We start from the raw sequence: 24086 nt of genomic DNA, 5'->3' as shown, positions 1-24086 counted from the left end.
AAAGGAGAAAAAGGGAAAACTGGTATATGGCAAAAAATCTAATACAATAATGAAAATAATTTAAAAATGTAAATTTATCAATTAAAAGCAGTAAACTACCATGCTGAATAATGCTGGTATCCTACTACAAGTGATAGGTTAGCATTAAAATGGTATAGAAGGTTTTTTTTTTAATGTTTATTTATTTTTGAGAGACAGGAGAATGAGCAGGGGAGGGGCAGAGAGAGAGGGAGACACAGAATCCCAAGCAAGCTCCAGGCTCTGAGCTGTCAGCAGAGAGTCCAATGCAAGGGCTCAAACTCACAAGCCATGAGATCATGACCTGAGCCAAAGTTGGAAGCTTAACTGACTGAGCTACCCAGGCTCCCCAAGGTTTAAATTAAAGGGAAAGGAACAAATATACCCACGATTATGAACCTAACAAACATTAGGTAAGCATTTCAACATCAGAAAATAAACAGAATAGGAGTGCCTGGGTAGCTCAGTAAGTTAAGCATCTGACTCATGATTTCTGCTCAGGTCTTGGTCTCACAATATGTGAGGTCCCACTCCATGTGGGCTCTGTGCTTACACGATGGAGTGTGCTTGGGATTCTCTCCCTCCCTCTATCTCTCTGTCCCTCCCCTACCTGTGCACATTCTCTCTCTCACTCTCAAAATACAAATAAATAAATAAATAAAACTTTTTAAAAAAGAAAATAAACACCAAACTGGTGGCTTAACAATGGAATCTGTGGTATTCCTAACATTATTCTAGGGCAGCAGCAAAATAAGCCTGTTCTGGTTTAGGGCCCAGAGCTGAGGACTCCTGCACAGATTATAGATCATGATGAGCTTCTTACTGAAGTGGTAGGTTCTTTCTCTACTCAATACCATTGGTCAAACAGCCAAATAACTAAACAGTATTTGATGGCAAGCAGGTAATTTATTCAATGGCCAGAGAATGGAGAAGGGACTCATGCTCTAAAAGCACCTTCTTCCAAGTGTCCATCAATAGATGAATGGATAAAGAAGATCTGGTTGTATACAAATAATGGAATATTATTCAGTCATAAAAAAGAATGAAATTTTTCCATTTGCAACAACATGGATAAAGCTAAAGAATATAATGCTAAGCAAATAAATCAGAGGAAGACAAATGCCAAATGGTTTCATTCATATATGGAATTTAAGAAACAAACCAAATGAGCAAAGGAAAACAGAGAGAGAGAGACAAACTGAGGAAGAGACTCTTAACTGTAGAGAATAATCTAATAGCTACCAGAAGGGGGAGGGGGTTGTGTTAAATAGGCGATGGGGATTAAAAAGTGCACTTGTCATAATGATACAGGGTAATGTATGTATGTGCTAAATCACTATATTGTACACCTGAAACTAATATCACAGTATATGTTAACTGTACTTGAATTAAAATTCGTTTTTAAATAAAGAAGGAAGGAAGGAAGGGAGGGAGGGAGGGAGGGAGGGAGGGAGGGAGGAAGGAAGGAAGGAAGGAAGGAAGGAAGGAAGGAAGGAAGGAAGGAAGAGAGAAAGAGAGAAAGAGAGAGAGAGAAAGAGAGAAAGAAAGAAAGAAAGAAAGAAAGAAAGAAAGAAAGAAAGAAAGAAAGAAAGAAAGAAAGAAAGAAAAAGAAAGGAAATCTTTCCAATTAGGTCTCATTCTGAGGGTTTTGTAGGGTTAGGGCACTTAAGGATTGGTAAACAAGCTGACCTGGGGGGTTTTTAGGGAAGAGAGAGGAGACTTCTCTAAATCAGGGTTCCACCTGTTTTCTTCCTTTAAATGGACACAGTAGAATTTGTCCTGGCACTGTTCAATGTGTTTTTGTTATTATAATTACAGTAAAACCTTGGTATGATTCATTCCAGAAACATGCTTGTAATCCAAAGCACTTGTATACCAAAGCGAATTTCCCCATAAGAAATAATGGAAACTCAGATGATTTGTTCCATAACCCAAAAATATTCATATAAAAATGATTACAATACTGTAATATACTACAAAATAATAAAGAAAATACAAAATATAAAGAAAAATAAACAAAATAACCTGCACTTACCTTCGAAAACCTTCGTGGCTGGTGTGAGGTAGACACAGGGAGGAGGGCTATTGTCTGGGATGACTTTCACTATCACTAATGGATGTTGACTAATACAGTATTAATAAGCTCTTTTTGTAGACTGTATTTAATGTAACTGGCAATAAGACAGCTGAGGAAAGGGTCTATATGCGCAGGCAGTCTGACCTGGAATGAAGCAAAGCATCCCTAAGCTTACTCTTGTGTGGAAAAGCAAAGGACTGTCCACAGGTGCTTTGAAGTGACAAAAAATACACCAGTGCCAGTTGTGAGCACCTTTAATGTTCTGAAAAATCACTAACTTCTGCCAAACACCATGGCCTGAGACGTAGCACCCGAGCATGGAAGACAATCATCCACAATCCCACAGAGAGAGAAAGAGAGAGAAGGGCCATTGGCTCAGTTGTGATCATGTGACATTTGGCATCATATACTATTCATACCGCAAGACATTGCTCATTTATCAAATTAAAATTTATTAGCAATGTTTGCTCGTCTTGTGGAACATTTGCAGAACAAGTTACTCACGATCCAAGATTTTACTCTAGATGGTAATGATCCCAAGGTCATCTGGAGGGTTCCCACAGAGTCTGAACTGGATCCAACTAGTCAAAAACTGGGTCATGGAGGCTTGTTTGGAGTTTGTGGTTTCTGGCATTTGACCTCAGTCTCTGGTGACAATCAGCACCTGTAAGCAAGGCTAGAAAACTGGCTGATTGTGGCTTGTTAGTGAGGCTCTGGTGACACACTCAGACAGTGAGAAAAACAAATCAAAAACTTAGATGAGACTGAAAACCAAAATTTCAAAACATGTGAAGAAAATTAATATTAAAAAACCAAAAAAAAAGATAACATTGGTAATCAAAGAAATGAATACAATAAAAACTTAAAAAGAAGGTTCTGCAATGAATATGCTTAGAATTTCTCATAGAAATTCATCAATTTCACCAATATTTGCTCCTTATACCTGGAAAAGTATTTTAATTCTTCATTCGAACTCAGATGTAGGTGATTTGCCTTTGAAAAAAAAGCCATAAAAGTCCTCTATGAGTCTACTGCTTGAATATTTCCTGTAATTATCTATCATCTATCTATCTATCTATCCATCTTTCTTTCTTTCTTTCTTTCTTTCTTTCTTTCTTTCTTTCTTTCTTTCTTTCTACCTATCATTTACATCTATATAAATATTTGCATATGGATCCATTTCTTGTGGCTTCTCCAAATGGTCCTGTGTTTCCCTTCAATAAAAACAAAATACAGCTCTGTCTTATACATTACAGCTCTTTAAATAGTTGTAACAAATACTATGTATCTTTGTCTTTCATTCTATCAATTAAACATCCCAGCCTCATAATTTTTCCTTATGTGGCATACATGCCAAAGTCCTCACTATCACACTTACCTATTTCTCCAAATGGTTAATGTGGAAATCTTAAAGATGAGAAATCAAACTTGACATTGTTGGGAGTAAATATGTAAAACAATTATAAACCTGGAACCACAACAAAACCCACTCTTGATATCCTTTTTCCTTCATGATTATTAAAAGAAACATCACAAAAAATATGGTCTGAACAAAATCAGAAGAAGCTAGAATATAATGGGGAAAATATTATTCTAAATCAAAAATCTGCCTCTCACATGAGCAAGTTATTTGACCTTTATGAAGTTTGGTATATTCAGCTTTCATAGGAGGATTCAAAAGTCTTATTTCAAGGGGTGTCTGGGTGGCTCAGCTGGTTAAGCATCTGACTTGACTTTGGCTCAGGTCATGATTTCAGCGATGTGAGATGGAGCCTCGCACTGGGCTCTGAGCTGAGCACAGAGCCTGCCTGAGATTCTGTCCCTCCCTCTCACTCTGCCCCTCCCTTACTTGTGCGTGCGCTCTCTCTCTCTTTCCAAAAAAGAATAAATTTTTTTTTAAATTTTAAAATCAAAAGACTTACTTCCATAACAATATGGCTTAAGGAATTACATAAATAAACTCAATGAGTGCCACTTCACAATGGTTGGAAATAATGACAAAAATATATATTTTTTAAAAAAATTTATAGTTTATTTTTGAGACAGAGAGAGACAGAGCATGAGTGCGGGAAAGGCACAGGGAGGAGACACAGAATCCGAAACAGGCTTCAGGCTCTGAGCTGCCAGCACAGAACACAATGCAGGGCTCGAACCCACAGACTATGAGATCATGACCTGAGCTGAAGTCGGATGCTTAACCAACTGAGCCACCCAGGCACCCTGATAAAAATATATTTTAAGAAAGCTTTATCAAACTTTGAATCATACATCTTGACAAAATAAATACTTGAGTGCAACTCTGACAAAAGTGTGAATTATATTCTCCCAGTTGCAGAGATTATTTTTGAATAGACATGTCTCAGCACTAGTCTTTTTAATCTAGCTCATTTCGATGAACTCTTAAGGTGGGCCAAAAAAAAAAAAAAAAAAAAACCCAAAAAAACCAAACCCCAAAAAAACCTCTCTAAACAAACTCTGTCTTAATATTATTTTTCCATGGTGATTCTTCCTAGTTCTGATGTTTCTGTGTGATATATTTAATTGAGTGGGACTTAGTGATGGAAGGAAGACAATATTATGTAAAGTTGGTTGATAGTTTGCAATTGATGAGGAGGGCCCCTGAGTAAGAGAGAAATCTGCAGCTGGAAGTCAATAAAATAAAAATGTGAGAAGCATGGAAACTTCTCTTATATAAGAAAACCACTAATTTTTATTGGAAGTGGAAGAAAAAGTATTATTCTAGGTGTGACAGGGCCATGTAGTATCTTGATCCATCATGGTCACCTGCAAGTGATCGTTCTTTACATTTGAATAGACACGCACCACGGGTATGCACAGGCATGCGGTAAGCAGAACATGAATGCGCATGGGCATCCTTGGAATTCTGGGAGGAAAACACTGCAGCTCAAATGTGACAACCTGTGATTGAATGTGTAGGTAACAGTTAATATTTTGACTTTAGAAAGAGGTCATTACTGGCTCATCCAGGAAAAGCAGAGAAGGATTTTAGGTTGTCAAGTCAAAGAACAATGTCAAAGTCCAGCTTCTTGGGTGAGCAGGACTTGATCACTTCCCGAAGGAGAGACACCTGCCACACTGAAAGGGACCCACTCAGCCATTAGGATACCTCTGCCAACCGCTCCTTTGCTGGGCATTAGGAAGGGCAGCAGCTGCTTGCTTGCCCTCTCAGTCAGGAAAGAAAAAAAAAAGTGGTCACAGCAGCCATAACAGCTGTCACTGCCAGGGAAGGGGACATAGAGAATTCGAAATGGGATAAATAGGGTTGGCATGACAATAAAGATGTAGAGAATTAATAATGTACCACACAACTTCCTCGCGGTCTCCCTAGCCTTCTATCAAAAGCAACTGAGACTAATTAAATCAAGCCAAGTATTTCAATTGACACATAAAAGGACAGGTCTAGCTCTGAATTCTTTTCTCTGTTTGATATGATTAATGTTGCATTACACTACAGAAGGCCACTTGGTAAGTGGTTAAACCATGGTACATTTGGCATTTATGAAAGACTTTTTGTCATGATGCAACGATGCTTTTAAAGTCTGACCACACAGCATTGAGTTTGGCTTTGATAGCGCCCTGGTGAAGACTGTCTGTGGGAAAATAGTGAACTATTTCTCTCCAGCATGTAGTTAGGCCTGCTGCTTTCAACACTGAGACAAGATATTAGAACACATTTGCTCAATTTCCGATCAAAGAAACCATCCTGACTTACATTCCTATATATTTCTTCTATAAATGCTTAACTAATTCTGTTGACCTAAGTGCTTTACCTAATAGTAGATACTATTATTACTATTTCTATAGTTACCACTGTACAATTGTATTGATCTCATAAAAGCTCATATTTTTTATTAAACAATTCTTCCACGTGTCTTCTCAATTTCTTACTTCCACTCCAATTTTAAAATAAATTTGCAATCATCAGCAATTCATGTCACATAGAATCCTACCTATATTGCCATAACAACATTGAGAAAGAACCAGATATATCTAAAACTTTCCAAACCCTGTTAGGATTTCAACTCTTGAACAATGAAATCCTAAGTGAATCTGCTATCCTTAACAAATGAGTTTAGAGAGTAGGGAATGTTTTATTGAAACAAACCTTAACGAACATGACAGGAAAAGAAAAAGAGACACCATTATAGAATTCATATAAAATACTTTTGCCACAAAGACAGACTTAATATGAGAATCTATTTCTAAGCAATGTTTCCTTTCGATGACAATCATTTCCAATAAAACTTTCACTTTAAACTGAACTATCTCCAAGTTTGTATTTGTCACTATGGGTCCTCTTTTTTTTTTTCTGAACTCATTTAGGAGAGCTAAGGATGGCCATCCTAATTAGTCTACAGGGCAATAACTTTTCACACGTAAGAAAAATATTCATAATTTTTAAGCCCAGATAGATGAAAAATTATTTAAATGGAAAGTATGTGGTAAATTTAGTGTGAAGAAAACTTCAAAGAAAGAATACTGATTAGCCAAGGCTTGCATTCAAATAATTAACAATAAACCATTCCACACTGTGGAATGGAAAGATAAGGGCATGTAGGCATTCTTAAATATATATCTTCCATTGTATTATTTATTGTTTAACACTAACATAGGACCCAGTATGTGTAATAGTGTAATAGTGCTCATATCTCCCAGACCACAGCGATTGTTATAGCCTCAAAAGAAAAACAACACTTGGATTGTTTGAAAGAGAAAATTCCAGAATGTCTATGTCTCTGCATTGTGTGGCTATTGCTAATGGAGGTCAAGGCAGGCCATCTTCAAAGGGGCTGCAAGATTCATCAGAAATATGTCTATTTTGCTGTATATTTCTAGGCATTCTCCCAGGAAATTTCTGGTTCTTGAGTGCCCCTTCTTATTTCAAATGGAAACAATATTATCTGACCTAGTTTCCAGCATAGAACTTGTCTTCAACGACGCTTCAGCTCCCTATGTCATCATCTGCCTCCCTGATACAGCTGAGCAGATAGACCTCTAGGAGAGCTCATTATCCTAAGGCTTCCTTCCAGCCATTAGCCCACTCAGGTAAAGTGGTCATTATTTCCCAAGGATAAGGGTGACTTTCTGAGCTTTTTTTTTTTCAAAGCCACATTTGATTATAAAGATACCATTCCTAATAATTTCAATCTTACTCATTTATTCTTCCTGTGCAAAAGGCCATTGGTGGGACAGTTTGTTAAGGCTGAAGAGAGCTTTTGTTCTTAAGAATTTTTAGGTCTAGGAGAAATTGTCGGGAGAGTCACTCCATAAAAATTGGCAAAATAAATTCTTTTCTTGCGTCATTTGCCAAATAGAATTCCAAGATTGCCTGCATAATCAGGTTTATTTATTTGAGTGCTTTTAATGGGGAGAATTTGAAAACCAAGGATAAAAATTCTATTTTATGTGTTCTGATTATATAGCACTAACTGTAAGGATAAGGGCTCTGTTATATTTACGATATCACCAAAGAATTAAAAGGCATTATCAACTTTTATAGAGATGTGCTTGTATATGCAGAGAACACATAGTTATACTAATAAATATAACAAGTTCTCATTTATAAATGATTCATTTTTGTTGTTGTTGTTTTAGATCATGAGCTTTGATCCAGTTTCTAAAACTAGCTAAATTCATGCATTATCTCTTCTCATCTTTGTTGGTCATCAGGATGACACATTTAATTCCCTTCAATTGATTACCATGATTCAAGTTCACCTATTCCAACTCATAATTATTTCAGGAAGGATTCAGTGAAACTGCCTATTTTGCCAGGGGAAAAATATTCAACTTTTGATTACTTTCTTTTCTTTTCTTATGCTAGAGAGCATCTGAATCTTCCCTTTAGCTTTGCTTCACTGCCTTCCAGAGCAAACCGCCAAGGCCCTCCCATTATCATTCACCTCCCTAAGTACTTCCATATCATTTCTCCTGTGTGCACTTTACAGAATTACAGAGCAAACCAATTTAATCTCTGATGCTTGACAGTATATTTCACAGGTTGGTCTCTCTTTTATGTAATACATATATATGTGGATTGATCAAATAAAATATTTAGAAAAGATGAGTTTTATAACTTAAACTTTGATTATACCAATTTGTACCAAACAGGTCATGTACACTCTTTCATATTTTATATCTGTATCTGTTCATATAGATATACAGAGACAGACAGATACATACATATATACACACAGAGATACACGATACATACTTGCTGCACATAAGTAAAATTGCCTGTATTGTAGCCATTTGCTTACTATCTTTGCATGTGTGTGTGTGAATGTGTGTGTGTGTGTGTGTGTGTTGTGTTTCTGTGTTTGTAGCATAATTCCTTTTGCTTTATGGCTCAATAAATAAAACATCCCATCATTTAAACCAACTCTTAAAATTTGTATTACCAAGATAAGGATGTGGTGAGGATCTTGTCTCAAGGTCAATCACAGTTTCAGTGGGAGCTAAGAATAAATACGATAGCAGTCATACCCTCTATTTCCTAATATTTTACCCTTCCTTATTTGGCAGTTACTGGCAGATAGTAGGCGATTAATATATATTTGACAAAGGACTGATTAAATTGAATACTCAATTGTTTAAAAAGTCACCTTCCCTTCCCTCATGAGTGTTGACCTAAAACCTTTCATTTCCTGGTCCACCAGAGTTATATTACTGTTTAAGCTATTTTTTCCATTACATTTAGTGTAACACTGGTTTAGTTTTATTTTGGTTGTGTGTGTGTGTGTGTGTGCGTGTGTGTTACAAATTTTTATGGCATTGTGAACCCCATCTAGAGTCCAAGTAAGTAATTTACACTGTTCTAGTGTTTGGAGGCTTCTACCTATCTTGTTAATTTTTTCCCCCAAATAAATTAGCATGTTTTTCTTTGAATAGTTAAATTAGAAAATTGCATCAATCACTTACTCCTTATTATATGCATCAAACTTCATACAATTAGTAGCCATCATGACAAGTATCAAAACAGATCAGAGCAGTGGAGGAAGGGTTTTTCTGCCATTTCTAGGGTGTTGTTCTGCATTCCACTTTGCTATTGTCCCTACATCTTCATCCATCCCAGAGAAAGGCAGGTCTGCTCCTGTCTGGCGGCTGCCTCCCCAGCTCCACTTGAGTACAGTGAACATCTCCTTTCTAAGGGACTGGGAATTCAGAGCTTTTCTCTTGCTTCCTTTTTTAACCTCTCTCCTCATGGTTCCTTCCTATCCAGTTATCACTTTTCAAGTCACATGTTACTTAAACTTCTTTTAGTTAGTGCCTCTTAGTGGCATCTGACATTAATAACCAAATCCCCATTGTTAAAATATTTTCTTCCCTCATGTTCCCCTGACCCTCACTCTCCTTATCCCCCTTCTACTCTACAGGCTACTTACCAGTTTCCTTTGCTATTATCCATTCCTAAAGGTTAGGGTTGCCCTACATTCTATTTGGGGAACTCTTCTCTTTTGATTCCACACTTCCATCCAAGTACCTTGCTTCTAGCACCAACTCAATGTTGGTACTTCTCCATTCTCAATGCTTCGGTCTCCCCCTCTCTTCTGAGCATCAGATACCTCTGTCCAATTGCTTACCAGACCTCTGAGTTGAATATCCCACAGAGCATAAACCTCATGCCTGCATTATTACTTCTCTTCTCTGTGGCTCTTGTAACAAATTATCACAAATGCAGCAGCCTAAAATGACACAAATTTATTCTTTTACACTTCTGGAGGTCAGAAGTCCTAAACTCAGTATGTGGGCAAGGCTGTGTGTTCTTTCTGGGAGCCATACGGGAGAATTTATTTCCTTTCCTTTCCTTACTCAAAGCTTTTCTCACACCCCTCCAACTTCTGCTTCCATCATTGGATCTCTCTCTCTGACTCTGACTTTTCTGCCTCCTTCTTCTGATGATTACATATGGCCCAGCTGTACTGTCCAGGAAAATCTCTTTATCTCAAGGCCCTTAATTTACATATTTTTAAAGTTTATTTATTTATTCTGAGAGAGAGAGAGAGAGAGAGAGAGCAAGGGAGCGGCAGAGAGAGAGAGAGAGAGAATCCTAAGCAGGCTCTGGACTGTAAACTCAGAGCCCAATGCGGGGCTCAAACCCACCAACCGTGAGATCATGACATGAGCCGAAACCAAGAGTCAGATGCTTAACTGATTGAGCCACTGAGGTGCCCCTCAAAGTCCTTAATTTAACTGAATCTGCAAAGTCCTTTTTGGCAATCAGGATGTGGGCCTCTTTGGGGTCCCAGTATTGTGTCTACCACAATATGTAACATTGAACCACTTCTCTCCTCCAAACTTCTTCTTCCTCCAACACTGATTCTCAGTGAATGACACTCCCATATATTGAGTTGTTCAATCCAGAAAACTGTGGGGTCGCCCTTGGTTCTTTTCTTTAATTTCCTTGTTTGTTCCACAGATTCAATCGCCAGCCTCTATTGATTTTATCTTCTAAATATTTCTTAAATCAATTCAATTTTCTCCATCTTCAATGTTGCTTACAAAAACCAGGCTGCTATCACTTCTTGGCCTGCAGGGTGCCTCTCATTACCTGTTCTATGTTCCTAAACATAATTCTGATTCTGCTAGTTCACTTGCTAAAAACCTCTCAATGATTCCCTGTTTCTGCCAGAAGAAAAATCAAACTTAGCTAATATATTATAAATTTAGTGTTTCCCTCTCTTATCTCTTGCTGTCATAACTCCATCTCCCACTTCCTTACTGATCTCTTCCAGCTCCATGTTACTCATGATGAAAGCTGTTCACTCTTTCTGGAATGCCTTGTCTTATCAGAATCCCCAAATCATACTCACGCCTGCTACCTATCCCCTCACTTTCATAGTATTTACCCTTTAAAGTTTTTCTCTCTGTGTTCAAGCTAGTTGCCACTTTGCCTTGGTTCCACATGCACCTGAACTTTACCAATCTGGCATTATAAAATAACTGCAGGTTCCTTCTCTGTACCTCTCTTCACATTGACTGCTCTGGGAAGACAGACTCTATGTCTGCCAAGGTTAAGGTTTATTCCTGTGGCTAGCACAGTGTTGTACAAGGGCTCACGATGCTTTGTGGAAGAAATGGGTTTGCAATAAACTGTACAATTTCAGTGAGAGTTACTAAGTATAACCGAAGAATGTGATACTGACCAACACTGTATGAACCATTTAGAGCCATTTCCTTGAAATATTTAACATTTAAAATTCTTATTATATGCAGAGAAAAATCTAACCCCATTAATGTCTATGGAAATCATACTGAGGACATGGCACTGTGTAAGCTACTGTCAAATGTACAAAATTCACTTAAACTCCCTGAAAGTACTAATAAGAAAAATATACCCAATATAAAAATAACAGTGCAATATGCAATAAGGTGCATGTTTTCAGAAAAATCCCCACAGGTACACAGCTACACTTTTTTGTAAAAAGAAATTATCATTGTAACATGTTAGTGCATTTAATCAGTCAATAGTCCAGACTGCAAAGACCATTGCCCCGGAGGTGGAGCCCAGTATCACCATCAAGAAGATAAAAGAAAATGGGGCACCTGGGTGGCTCAGTGAGTTAAGTGTCTGCCTTCCACTCAGGTCATGATCTTACGGTTTGTGAGTTCGAGCCCTGAGTCTGGCTCTGTGCTGACAGCTCAGAACCTGGAGTCTGCTTTGGATTCTGTATCTCCCTGTATCTCTGCTGCTCCCCCACTCCCTCTCCGTCCCTCAAAAATAAATAAACATAAAACGTTTTTTAAAAAAGATAAAGGACAAGATCCAGCATAGAAAAGATACTCCCTGAGTAGCAGAGTCTCAGCCTCCCAGCAACGCAGCGGGGAGATGGCCACATGTTTTCTGACTGCAGCCTCCAGAGCCCACTGCCCCAGGACCTACATCTGAAGAAGTGGCCGTTCATTCTTCAAACTTGTGTTCACATTGTCCAATGATGGTGTTTCGTGCACTCTTGCCGTTCACCCAACTGAAGTCCAGTTTCAGTCATCGCTGAATCTGTTCAGAATGTTAATAAAGGTTTTGCTGCATGGTTACAAACAAACTAACAAAGTACCCTGAGGAAATAAAGAGACAGTCTATTATTCATCTCTTTTTTAAGCATAGCATCTCACTGGGACTTGGTATATAAGTACTGAGAAGGAAACCTGGCAAGAGCAGATAAAGGAGGCCAGACAGATGTCCAAGACCTGATACTCCCCTTGCATGCTTTCAGTTTCTGTAATCTTGCCTGCCTCCTGCATCTGCACTTATAGCTCAACCCATAAGTGCCTCCTACTGTCTTTTTTCTTTGAGCCCCTGCAATCCCGCCCATAAAAGGAGGTCAGTGCCAGGGCTCGGGGCTCAGCCTTTGTAGGTGACTCTGCTGGGCCAGCCCCAGTGCAAAATAAATGGTCTTTTCTGATTCCCTGAGTGTGTGTTGCTTGTCTCTTTCTAGGGGTCAAGTATTTGCTGTAACAGTATAAGCATTTAAAAATATGGCCCCATGGGGTGCCTGGGTGGCTCAGTTGGTTAAGCGTCCAACTTCAGCTCAGGTCATGATCTCACAGTCTGTGGGTTCGAGCCCTGTGTTGGGCTCTGTGCTGAGAGCTCAGAGCCTGGAGCCTGCTTTGGATTCTGTGTCTCCCTCTCTCTCTGACCCTCCCCTGCTCACACACTCTCCCTTTCTTTCTCAGAAATAAATAAAACATTTAAAAATTAAAAAAATAAAAATATGGCCCCATAAATCTTTGATTCTTCCCCATCAGTAAAGGGGGTCATTGTCCCCACATCTTAGATCTAGACAGACTTGTGTCTGCTTAACCAATAGAGTACAGAAGAAGTGATCCTATGTGACTTCTGAAGCTAAGTAATAAAAAGCCATAAGCTTCCTCCTAGTTCCCCTAGAGTATTCAGCCTCTTGACTCTAATTCTTGAGATGTTCCTTCTCAGAACTCACCTGCCATGATATAAGAAAATTTGAGATACATGGAGAATGGCCCAGCTGAGACTCAATATTTGAGTGAGGAAGTTTCCAGATTGTTCAGATATCTGAGTCTTCCCACATGAGGCTCTCATAGGAGTGGTAAGAGACAAGTAATCCTTCTGTGCCCTGTCCAAATTCCTGACTCATGAAAAATCTATGCACATGATGAAATAGCCCCATTGACTTATAGTGCTGACTTTGAGGTGGTCCGGTATGCAATAATAGATAAGCAGCACAATAATAATACTCAAAAAGTATTCAAAGAAAGAAGGAGGAAAGAAGAAAGGAAGAGAAGGGAAGGAAGGGAAAAGAAGGAAGTTAAGAAAAAAGAGCAAGAAAGAAGACAGAGACAGGAATACAGAGACAGGGAGAATAAAGAAACAGAGACAGAAAGAAGAGAGAAAGGAAGGAAAAAGAAAGGAAAGGAAGTACATTAGAAAAGCAGAAAGTCAGGAAGAAGAAAGGAAATCTCTAATTCAGAGGGAAGGAGAAGAAAAGTTTTCTGGAAGGTAGTATTTAAGCTAGGACTTTGATGGATGGGTAAGACTTAGAAAAAGGGCCTTGTAAGAGAAAAAAAAACATACCAAGTGGGTCAGTTAAGTGTCAGTCTAAAAAGCAAAGGCCACTTGATATATATAAGGCATGGAATATTTAGCATAGGAACCAGAGGCTTACACGACCAAGGGAAAACCAAGGACCAAAGGTCAAGAAAGCCACCAGCATTAGATGGAGATGGGGGAATTCTCACAAGGATGCAGGTCTGGAGGTAGGGAATCCCACTCACTGAATCTCAGTGCCTGTCTGCCACTGTGCTTGGAGTAGAATGACTTCACCTGCCCTTATACCTTCCTACTCTTGTATTAATGTCTTTCCTTGGCAAACCATCCTACATCCATTCAGGGCAAGGAATTCTGGGAAAAGCATTTCCTGGCCTCCCCTCTGCCTTACAAAGGAAGTGGTGCTGAGTTGACAAAGGGCCATCAGCACACCAGGCAAGTAAGTGCTAGTCAGTCAGATGTCAGTGTGGACACAGGTCATCCTTAAAAAATAGGAAATTTCCACTTTAACTGGATTTTTTTGGTGGCAGATAAGAATCAGAAAGTAGGCTGAGCCAGATGTGTACATTTTTTTTACTTGTGGGAACTGGGAGGAGGAAAACAAACAGCAGAGGAAAGCAGAGCTGGGAGAGAGGGGCACTTGGGTGACTCAGTCGGTTAGGCGTCCAACTCGACTTCAGTTCAGGTCATGATCTCACAACTCATGAATTCAAGCCCCACATCAGGCTCTATTGACAGGTTAGAGCCTGGAGCCTGCTTCGGATTCTGTGTTTCCCTCTCTCCCTGCCCCTCCCCCGCTCACACTCTGTCTCTCATAAATGAATAAATATTTTTTAAAAAGAAAGAAAGAAAGAAAAAGGGCTGGGAGAGAAACTGCAGAATAATAACTAATAAATAGGATTTGGTGATTGTCATGTTGGGGCTAAAACCTGGGATTCCAACCAAGGATGCTGGGCTACAAAAGGCTTCACTTTTCCCCCTAAGGCAATGGTTCTCTAAGTTCCAGACTTTTCATCTGCCGTCCTGAAGATTTTTGTTGAAATCCATGCACTGCCCATAGCATTACTTATTTTTAACTTAAATATCATGATTTTAAATTATTAATTCTGTTACAAGGAAGATTGACATGCTGGTCAAAAATGGCAAATGTGTATCACCCAGTAAAATGGCAGGTACCCGTGTGACTCCAGAGTCTGATGGCCTGAAGACTCGTGACACTCCATGAAAACAGACACTGTTTTCTTTCTTAAGAGAGGGAAATAAATGGTAACAAGCTGTGACCATTAAGCAAGTTACACCAAGATTTATGCCTCCTTTTCCAAAGACAAACTGTACAGATATTGCAGCAAGGAAAGAAAATGTGTACTATTTGAAGGAAAAAAAACCTAGAAGAAACCTGCCTAATCATAAACTACTTTCTTGTTTTTTAATATTTATAATAGTGACTAGAAAGCCACTTGCTGCCAGTGGAGACACCAGCTGACACTGTGATGCTACTAAAATGAAACCAGAGATGTGTGTTGGGACAACAGCCAAGTGTGTGGATTGTGGCCTCCAGGGGGTTAATAAAGACTGTTAGCCGGCCACTGCCTGATCAGGCCCATTTATCAGGGCTGTGGATTGAATATCCACCCCACATTAGTGCAGAGACCCTGCTGAAGATTGAAGCTGTCCAACCTTTGATTGGAGAATTAAAGTCCTCCAATAGTGCAGCCATGTTGTTCAGCATCGTCTTGCAGAGAGAAAAAAAGAAGGTTAAATGCAAAGAAAAAACTCCAACTGGTGTGTGTCTCTTTTCTGCCCATCTCCCTGAAACTGAAAGAATAAAAGGAGAGCTTAGCTCAGAAAGGGAAGAGAAATCTGGTTTGGGGAGTCCTAAAATAACTATAAAAGCAAAATAATCTTGCCAAACTCTGGCTATATGTTTTTACCCGTGAAGCCTTTGCCGCTGAGATCTGCGCATCCTTTCTCTCTCTAAAACAACAACAACAACAACAACAACAAAACCCAAAGGTGATTATCAAGTGTCAGACAAGCATAAGGTCATACCCACATCACATATGATATGCTGGCTTTCTTTGCTGTAATCAAGTGTCTGAAAGAAAATTGTAAAGGAATAGTCTGTGAGACAGTTGTGCTTAATGTTGTAGGAGGAACGTGATCAATTTTCTTGTTGTTGATCTTGGTGTTATTGTTTTGAGAGAGAGGTAGGAGATAATTCCAGAAGCAGTAAGAACAATCCTTGGTGTCAGGGAGTTCATTTTAGAAAGCTATTACAGAAATACAAGCAGGAAGGAGATAAAAGTGTAATGTATTGGTAACTGAAAACTCAGTGGGATCATCTAAAAAAAACTTTTAGGTAGTGATATGGTAGAAGTGAGACAGGATTTGAGGATGGCCCAGAGATTTCTAGATTAGAGGCTATTTATTGATTTTGAGAAAGAGAGAGAGACAGAGAGAGAGAGAGAGCATAGACACGGCAGAGATAGAGGGACAGAGAGAGAATCCCAAGCAGGCTCCACACTGCCAGCATGAGCCTGATGTGGGGCTCAGACTCACAAACTGTGAGATCATGACCTGAACTGAAGTCAGATGCTTAACCAACTGAGCCACCCAGGTGCCCTTAGATTAGAGACTATTTAAACAATGATGTTGCCAATGAAAACTAAGATTACAGGAAGCAGAACAAATTTTGTTTTGGACAGAGGAAGTTAAGTTTCTGTTGGAGCTGAAGTATATGTAGAACACCTTTTTGGATATATCCAGGAGGCCGCTGATACACTGAGCTTGGATGTGCTCAGATCTAGTAATAGCGATTTGAAAATCAACGTTCTGTGCTACTTAGTAAACGAGATGGCCCACAGAGGCATGGCAGAGCAAAACCTCAAGAAGACCAAAGCCAGACTTCTTGGTCAAACCCTACATATAAGGAAACACTGGAAGAAAGGGGAGTAGCCAAAGAGCAGAGAGGCAGGAGAACCACAGATGCAGATGGCACTGTCAAGAACAAAATGGTAGGAAACAAATCGGCTAAAAATCGATAACCCAGAAAAGAAGAAATAATGGTTGGGGAGATACTGAGAAGACAGGGAATAGAATCAGAGTTTAATTCCTGTAACACCTGGTTGTTCAATCTGTGGTTCTATAAGCTGTCATGCTATTTCGTTCACTTTGTATTTTATTTTGTTTTATTTTATTTTTTATTTTTATTTTTTAAAATAGTTTATTGTCAAGTTGGTTTCCATATAACACCCAGTGCTCATCCCCACAAGTGCCCTCCTCCATGCCCATCACCCCCCTTCCCCTCCCCCCATACCCATCAGTCCTCAGTTTGTTCTCATTTTGTATTTTAAACCCACTGACTACTCTGGATGAAGCCCCTTCCCTTCCATCTTCCTCCTGGTTAACTCCTGCTCATACTCACACTTACCCACGTACTACCCCCACCCAAAGGGCCACTTTCACACTTCCAACATCCTATAATAGAAACATGTGCCATCCTCTTCATTTAATACCCTGTATGATTGATACACCTCTCTGTCTTCCCCACAACAATCCGATCAAGCTCTTGAGAGTAAGGATGCTATACCTGGTTCTGAGTGAGGCAGTACTTGGCATGCTGTAGATGCTTCTAGATCACACATCACAACCTCTTGATCAGCAATGAGAGAATTTGGCCAGGGGAGGCTCATCTCAAACAATTTTGATAGTATTAATTGGAGGTGAAGGAGGACTTAAGCAAACACAATTAGGAAAAATTATAGCTTATCATTGAAGCTGATGGTGAGTGGGTTTGTGGGCAGAGAGGAAAAAAATGGCTAATTGCCTCGTTTTCACTTCTAATTCAATGTTACCTGGTTGTTTGACCACCAGATTCTGGGAACATCCCATAATCAGTGTATTTCTTCTCAGCCCCTAATTTGAGTTTCCAAGTTTTCCTTGGCTCTCTCACTCCTGGCTGGCAGCCTTAAAATATCCCACTGTCTGATGGAATGCTGCTTAGCACATAAATCAGTGACACTTTTGTCTCCCAGCATGAAGACTATATAGAGTCTATTCTTTGAAGAACCTCAAAGTGAACTGAAGAGATCAATGGATCTCACTTTCAAGGAAGTGAATGATTTTTTTTTACCTATACTAGTTTGCTGCTAGATTTTTTTTAAGATAGCCAGGCAGAGAGCCTCTCGACCATTCTCAATGTGAACTGTATGATAACCATATAGGACAGAAAATATAGATGGTTTAAGTCTGTTCTTCTTGAAGGTGACCTAACAAAACATCTCAGTGAAAGTTTAGAGACCGAAACTTCTAGTCAGTTCCAGTCATGTCAAGAAGTATATGCTATAGTTCTGTAAATGTCAGATGCTAGGCTGACCTCTGAGACCAAGGTAGCCATGGACGTTACTTCATGTTCCCTACCATCTAGTAGGAAAATCTGATGAAAGTTTAGTTATAAAATAAATAAACAAACAAATAAATAAATGACAGCATGAAGGACAAAATGTTTCTAACATATTAATTCAGTGGCTGAATATTCTGCTTTTAAAAAAATCAGAGTTTTGGGTGCCTGGGTGGCTCAGTGAGTTAAGTGTCAGACTCTTTGGTTGAGGTCATGATCTCATGGCTTGTGAGTTTAAGCCCTGTATTGGGCTCTGTGCTGACAGTATGGAGCCTGCTTGGGATTCTGCCTTCCTCTCTCTCTTTGCCCCCACTTGTTCTCTATCTCCCTCTCAAAATAAATAAAAATAAACTTTAAAAAATTATTTAAAAAGAATCAGAGTTTAAAATTTCCTCAAAGATTTCATCAACTCTGATAATCTTAGTGAAGTACAAAGATATAAAGAACATCATTCACAGGTTTTCCTTTCCATTGGAAAGAAATGCTCTTATTACAGCAAGAGCAGCGTTGAAAGAACGCTCAACTTCACCTGTCCCTTCATCGACTTACCCTCAGGTTTCTAAAATGCCAATATGATCACATTATTCTCCTGCTTATGCATTTTCAATGGATTAATGTGACCCACAGAATGAGCCCAGGTCCCTTTAAGTAGTCTGTGGGTTTGTTTGTGTTTTTGTCATCCAACCACTGACTATGGCCTTTCAGCCCTAGCTCTCCCAAATATCCCTACCATCTTGATACATACAGCACACATACCCAAACACTCTGCTTCAAAGTGTAAAACCAAGAGTTGTCAAAACATACTATGATGGTGTACAAGTCCGGCTTGTAAAAATTTTCCCATTGCCTGGAAGCCACTCTCCATTCCTACTTCCTCCCTTGCTGCACTAACTCCTTCCTCCTTCAATAGGTAGCTCCTATGTCCTTCCATACTCCCCCCCCCCCCGGCCCCCAGGGAGGTGGCAAAAGAGTTCCTTCTCCATCTTAATGTTCTTTGTGCTCCTGTGGCATCCATCACTTGCTTCGGTGTCAGCATTTGCTGTACTCAGTTTATTCATATATCTCTTTTACTAGGTAGACTCCGAGGGCCTTAAAAACAGAGACTGTTTATTATAGTATTTTCATATCCTGAGTGCATAAACCAACACCTGGTGTATAGTATGTACTCGACACACATTTACCAATAGATGCATTTATCCACAGTAAACTTATGCCATTGACAATAATAGATAATTCACACAAAACTATGACACTTAAGTAAAAGACCAAGTAATGCAAGAACGTTATTTTAAACAAATTTGGCAGGGACTGGAATTCTATCTCTATAAAAGCTGTCGTGTATCGCAGTTTAACCCAGGGTCTAGCAGATGCAATCCTGTTTCAGGGGGAGTACTACAAAGCATCAGTAAATAGCAAGTACTTTAAAAAAACTATTATCCAGATAAACTGATTTTAAATGCCCTGGCCTTATGTGCCTGTACATTATCCTACATACTAACATTTGGATGGCCTTTTATTTAAAAATTTTTTTTCATGTTTTTATTTCTGAGAGAGAGACAGAAAGAGCAGGGGAGGGTCAGAGAGAGAGGGAGACACAGAATCCAAAGCAGGCTCCAGGCTCTGAGCTAGCTGTGAGCACAGAGCCCGACATGGGGCTTGAACCCACAAACCATGAGATCATGACCTGAGCTGAAGTCAGACGCTTAGCCAACTGAGCCACCCAGGGGCCCCCTTGGATGGCTTTTAAATATGCCATTTCTAAAGACAGGCTTGCAAAACACTAAGGTGAGAATGGCTAGATGAAACCACTTTTACAGCAAACTTAAAACCTTATAGAATTTTCCTGTTTTAATTAAAAAATATATATTTCACAATAATCTCACAATGGCTTGCACTCAGACTGCAACCTATAATAGTCTCTGATTTTTATGGCTGGTTTTCTGTGGCATATCTGATGCACAATGAAGTCTTAAATGCTTGCTTAATAGGAAATTTTAAATACAGATTATGCGATTCCTCCTTGCAACACTTTCTGCTTAATGCCCTTGTTCTGCAGGAGATTTCATTAGCATGTGCCCTGCTCTTTCCTCCAAGCCCTCATTGCTTCAGACAAGCATAGGTTTAATTGAGAGAAAACCAAGCTGTAACTGTGAGTCAGGTGTGAAGGCTGTTTCTCTCGGCAAATTAAATCCAGTGGAATGACTGAGTGTTCTTTTCCATATCCTTCTGATAGATTTAATACTGCATATTAATTGTTGTTCTCGTATCCTCCTCTGTGTGATTGTTTTTCCCGGGATCCTATTGAGGGTGATTGATGTTCATATAAATTTGATGGTTTCATATAGAGAAAGAAAGATTAACATGTGCTAGTAAGAACACTCATTTGTATGAATTTAGAGCAACCTAAATATTAATAAAATATTAACACATGCTTTTGCAGATGTAAAAGGGAAAACTTTGGTTAATAAAATTCAAATGTAAAAATTAGAAAAAAAACACAACTGATTTTTTTAGGTATAGTTTGTAATACCTTATCTTTCTGACATAAAAATTGATGTGTCTTTTGGTTTACCAGTTAACCCAATTGGAAAGAATTCCTTAACCATGTTCATAGCGATGCTAAAAGAATTAAGGAGAAAATGAAGATTTTAGAGTGTATGTTTCCAGTATCACCTCATCCTCATGCTGAACTGTCAGGTTCTTCAGGACAGGAGTGGCGCTATAGTCTGCATCACGCAGAGGCTCCCATATGTGTCTCGAGCTTGAACCTCACAGTAACATATTTAAGTTTACTTAGTACAAGTGTAAAGGTATTTTTTTAAGCCAACTCTCATTTTTCTTTCTCACCAATTTCCTCATAATTTTTTCTCATTATCGAGCACTTTTTTCCCCATAAACAGCCTCAAATCCTTTCTGAAATCAGGCAGAACAGAAAAACAAAATGAAACGAAGCAAGAAAGTTAACATTTTCACAGATAAAGAAAAGAGTAATTGGAAGTTTACTTTTGTAATTATATTTCTAGTTACTTTATAGTATTGGAGTCTCATTTAACTGAAAGTTTCTGCTTTGGGCAGCTTATCGTTTATGTAAAATGTCTTTGCTAAACTGGACTCTGTAGGGTGAAGCAAGTTCACTTGTGAAATCCAACCGCATCTTTATTAACTAAAGGCCATAGTGAAGGCTGAATTTCTTGCTGAAAATAAAAATTGTCTTGGGCATAGATGCTAATCTAAAACCTACTTCATGAATTTGCTTATTTTTTTCTGCTCCCTTCAGACATTAGTCAGCTAAAGCCATTACACATACATTAATTACACCAATTAGTCCCAACTGCACATATACATACATTCCAGATTTGATTATCTGAGCTAAAAGAAGTGGTTAGGCATGGCACAAATAATACAAATGAGCAAAAAATTCAAATCCCATGTATATTGAACTAATGAGTGTACTATATATTTTTGGCATAGCTCAGTTACCTTATTATGCTTTTCTTAATTTAACAATGTAATTACCTTAAATTTTCTTATTCCATCCAGGTAATGAAAGTGAGAGCAGACCTAGATTTATAACAGGCATTGGGAAAGCCAGCCTACAATTTAAGGATTTGGTCATAGTCTTCTATTTCTTCTTTATTTTCAAATATGTATTTTTTTACCTAGCTGGACATCCTCCGTACGATTGCTTTAACTCTCTACCATGTCCAACACAGAGGGAAGGATTATCCTCACAAGCATAATAGTAAACATTCATTCATTCATTCATTCAGAGAAGCTGGAAGGCAGTTAATTCCTACCTCAGAACAATTCCAGTGTTTATTTCCTTGGAATTTGGGGAGTTCATTACTTTTTTGGAGTTAACCTTCAGAGCATCCTGCTAGTTTTGATCACCCCATGTAAGACAGTATAGTCTAATGCAGTGTAACTCAAAGTTCAGTGTGTAAAACAAAATAATTTGGAGAGTTTGTTAGAACACAGATTGCTGGCCTCTTGCCCCCAGAGTTTTTGATTCAGTGTGTCTGGGATGAGGTTCAATAATTTGCATTATTACCAAAGCTCTAAGGTGATGCTGATGCTGTTAGTCTGGGTACCCAACTTTGAGAATCACTCTAGTGTAATGGTTAAGAATGTAACTTCTTGTGGCACTTGGGTGACTCAGTCAATTAAGTGGCTGACTCTTGATTTCAGCTCAGGTCATGATCTCATGGCTGGTGAGTTCAAGCCTTCTTGAGATTCTCTCTCCCTCTCCCCCTCATTGTGCTCTCTGTCTCTAAAAATAAATGAATAAACTTTAATAAATAAATAATAATAAATTTAAAAAGTCCTATAGCTTCATGGGTTTAAACCCATTTCCAGCACAACAAGCCTTAAGAGTTAGGACAATACATGGAAATCTCAAGCCTCAGTTTTCTTCTCTGTAACCTGAAGGTAATTATAGCAACCTATTTCATAAAGTTATTTTGGTGATTAAATGATTTATACATTAAAAATGCTTACAATGATGTATGGTACCTAGTAAATAGTAAGTGTTAATTTTTATTATTGGTGGCATTGCTGCTGTTATTTACAGACACAAATTATCCAACGTAATCATAAATGATTTAACACTAAAAAAGAAAGAAAGAAAGAAAAAAGAACAAAATGGCTTTCTTGGAAACACTTGGCTGAACACTGGATGCTGGTGGAAAAAGAATGTTGATAGGCTAACCCCTCAGACTTACATAGAAAAGAAGATTCTGGGAAAGCACGTGGGCCTTGACATATAACACCAGATAATCACAAGACAGGAGGAGAGTGCCTGAAAGAGGTGAGAGAAAGGGCAAAAAAATCAGGGTGAAATCCTGATTTTTCTCTGAGGTACAGATGTTAGGCTCACATTAAGGGTTCAGTAAATATGTGTTGTATGTCTGATATGTGTTTACTTAGGCCCTGAATCAGAATTGAGTATATAAACATGAGCAAAAATAGATATATTCTCTGTTCTCCTACAGCTTAAAATTTAGTATAAAAAGTTTATAAAAGTCCATGTAAAAAAGCAAATGTCACTAGTGCAGAAGACGGTCTTACTGCTTTTGAGATGTTAGGTGACACTTCTCTGAAAAGCATAGGGACTGAGCTGAGGTCTGAAGGACAGCATGGGCAAGAGTACAGTTGTGGCGCATAAACATTGCCAGTTAAGTCATAGAAATTTCTCAATTCCTGAAATAAATTGATAGATGATAAATAGATGAATGGATGGCGAGATAGATTGATAAATGATGTTGAATCAATGCCTAATGAGTGCATAAATTATTGATTAATGATTATGTGTGATATATAAAATAAACAATTTAAGACCAAGTTTGCCCACTATATCTAATAAGAATGCTTTCTGGGAAAGTTACAAAAACTCAACTTTTCAGAGGCTTAAATAAATAGGAAGTCATTTTTCTTAGGTGAAAGAAGCCTGAGGTAAGGACGTTGCCGATGTTGGTTCAGTGGCTCAACCTTTCCAGGACCATGGCTCTGGCATTCGCTGGGCTGTTGCATCTTGAAGGCCTCCTGGTCTCAAGATAACTGCTGTACTCAAGGCAGAAAAGGGATATGTTCCTGATAGTCCTTCACTCTCCGCAAAACATATTTCTTTTTAAGTATCATAGATCAGAATCGATTCACCAGTAACCCCAGAGGCAAGCCAGGCTAGAAAGTAACAAAAGGAATTGTCCTGATTTCCTTAGTTCACGTAAAGATCTCTTTCCCCAGGAGGGCTCTGGGTACAAAGCTGAGATCTTGTTACCTAGGAAGAAGGAACGATTGACAGTATCTGCTACAAAAACATACATAATTTTGGTTTATAGGTGCATATATAGTTATTGGGTTGTAAATCTGAGAGTTTGGTGAAAGTAATAATAAAATTGATGTCTGTCTCTGTTTGTCTTTTATCCTGGGTTGGTAGAATTCCCAAAGCCTAGAGAAACATTCATTAAAGCTTTTTTCCAGAATGATGATACTATGAAATGAAATTCTCTTTTGCTTCTTGTGGAAGGAGGGAACAAGAAAGCAATAGGAAA

Source organism: Hyaena hyaena, unplaced genomic scaffold (assembly GCF_003009895.1).
Source record: "Hyaena hyaena isolate Hyena2069 unplaced genomic scaffold, ASM300989v1 scaffold_1434, whole genome shotgun sequence".
NCBI classification, from domain to species: Eukaryota; Metazoa; Chordata; class Mammalia; order Carnivora; family Hyaenidae; genus Hyaena; species Hyaena hyaena.
This window is presented reverse-complemented; position numbering follows the sequence as displayed.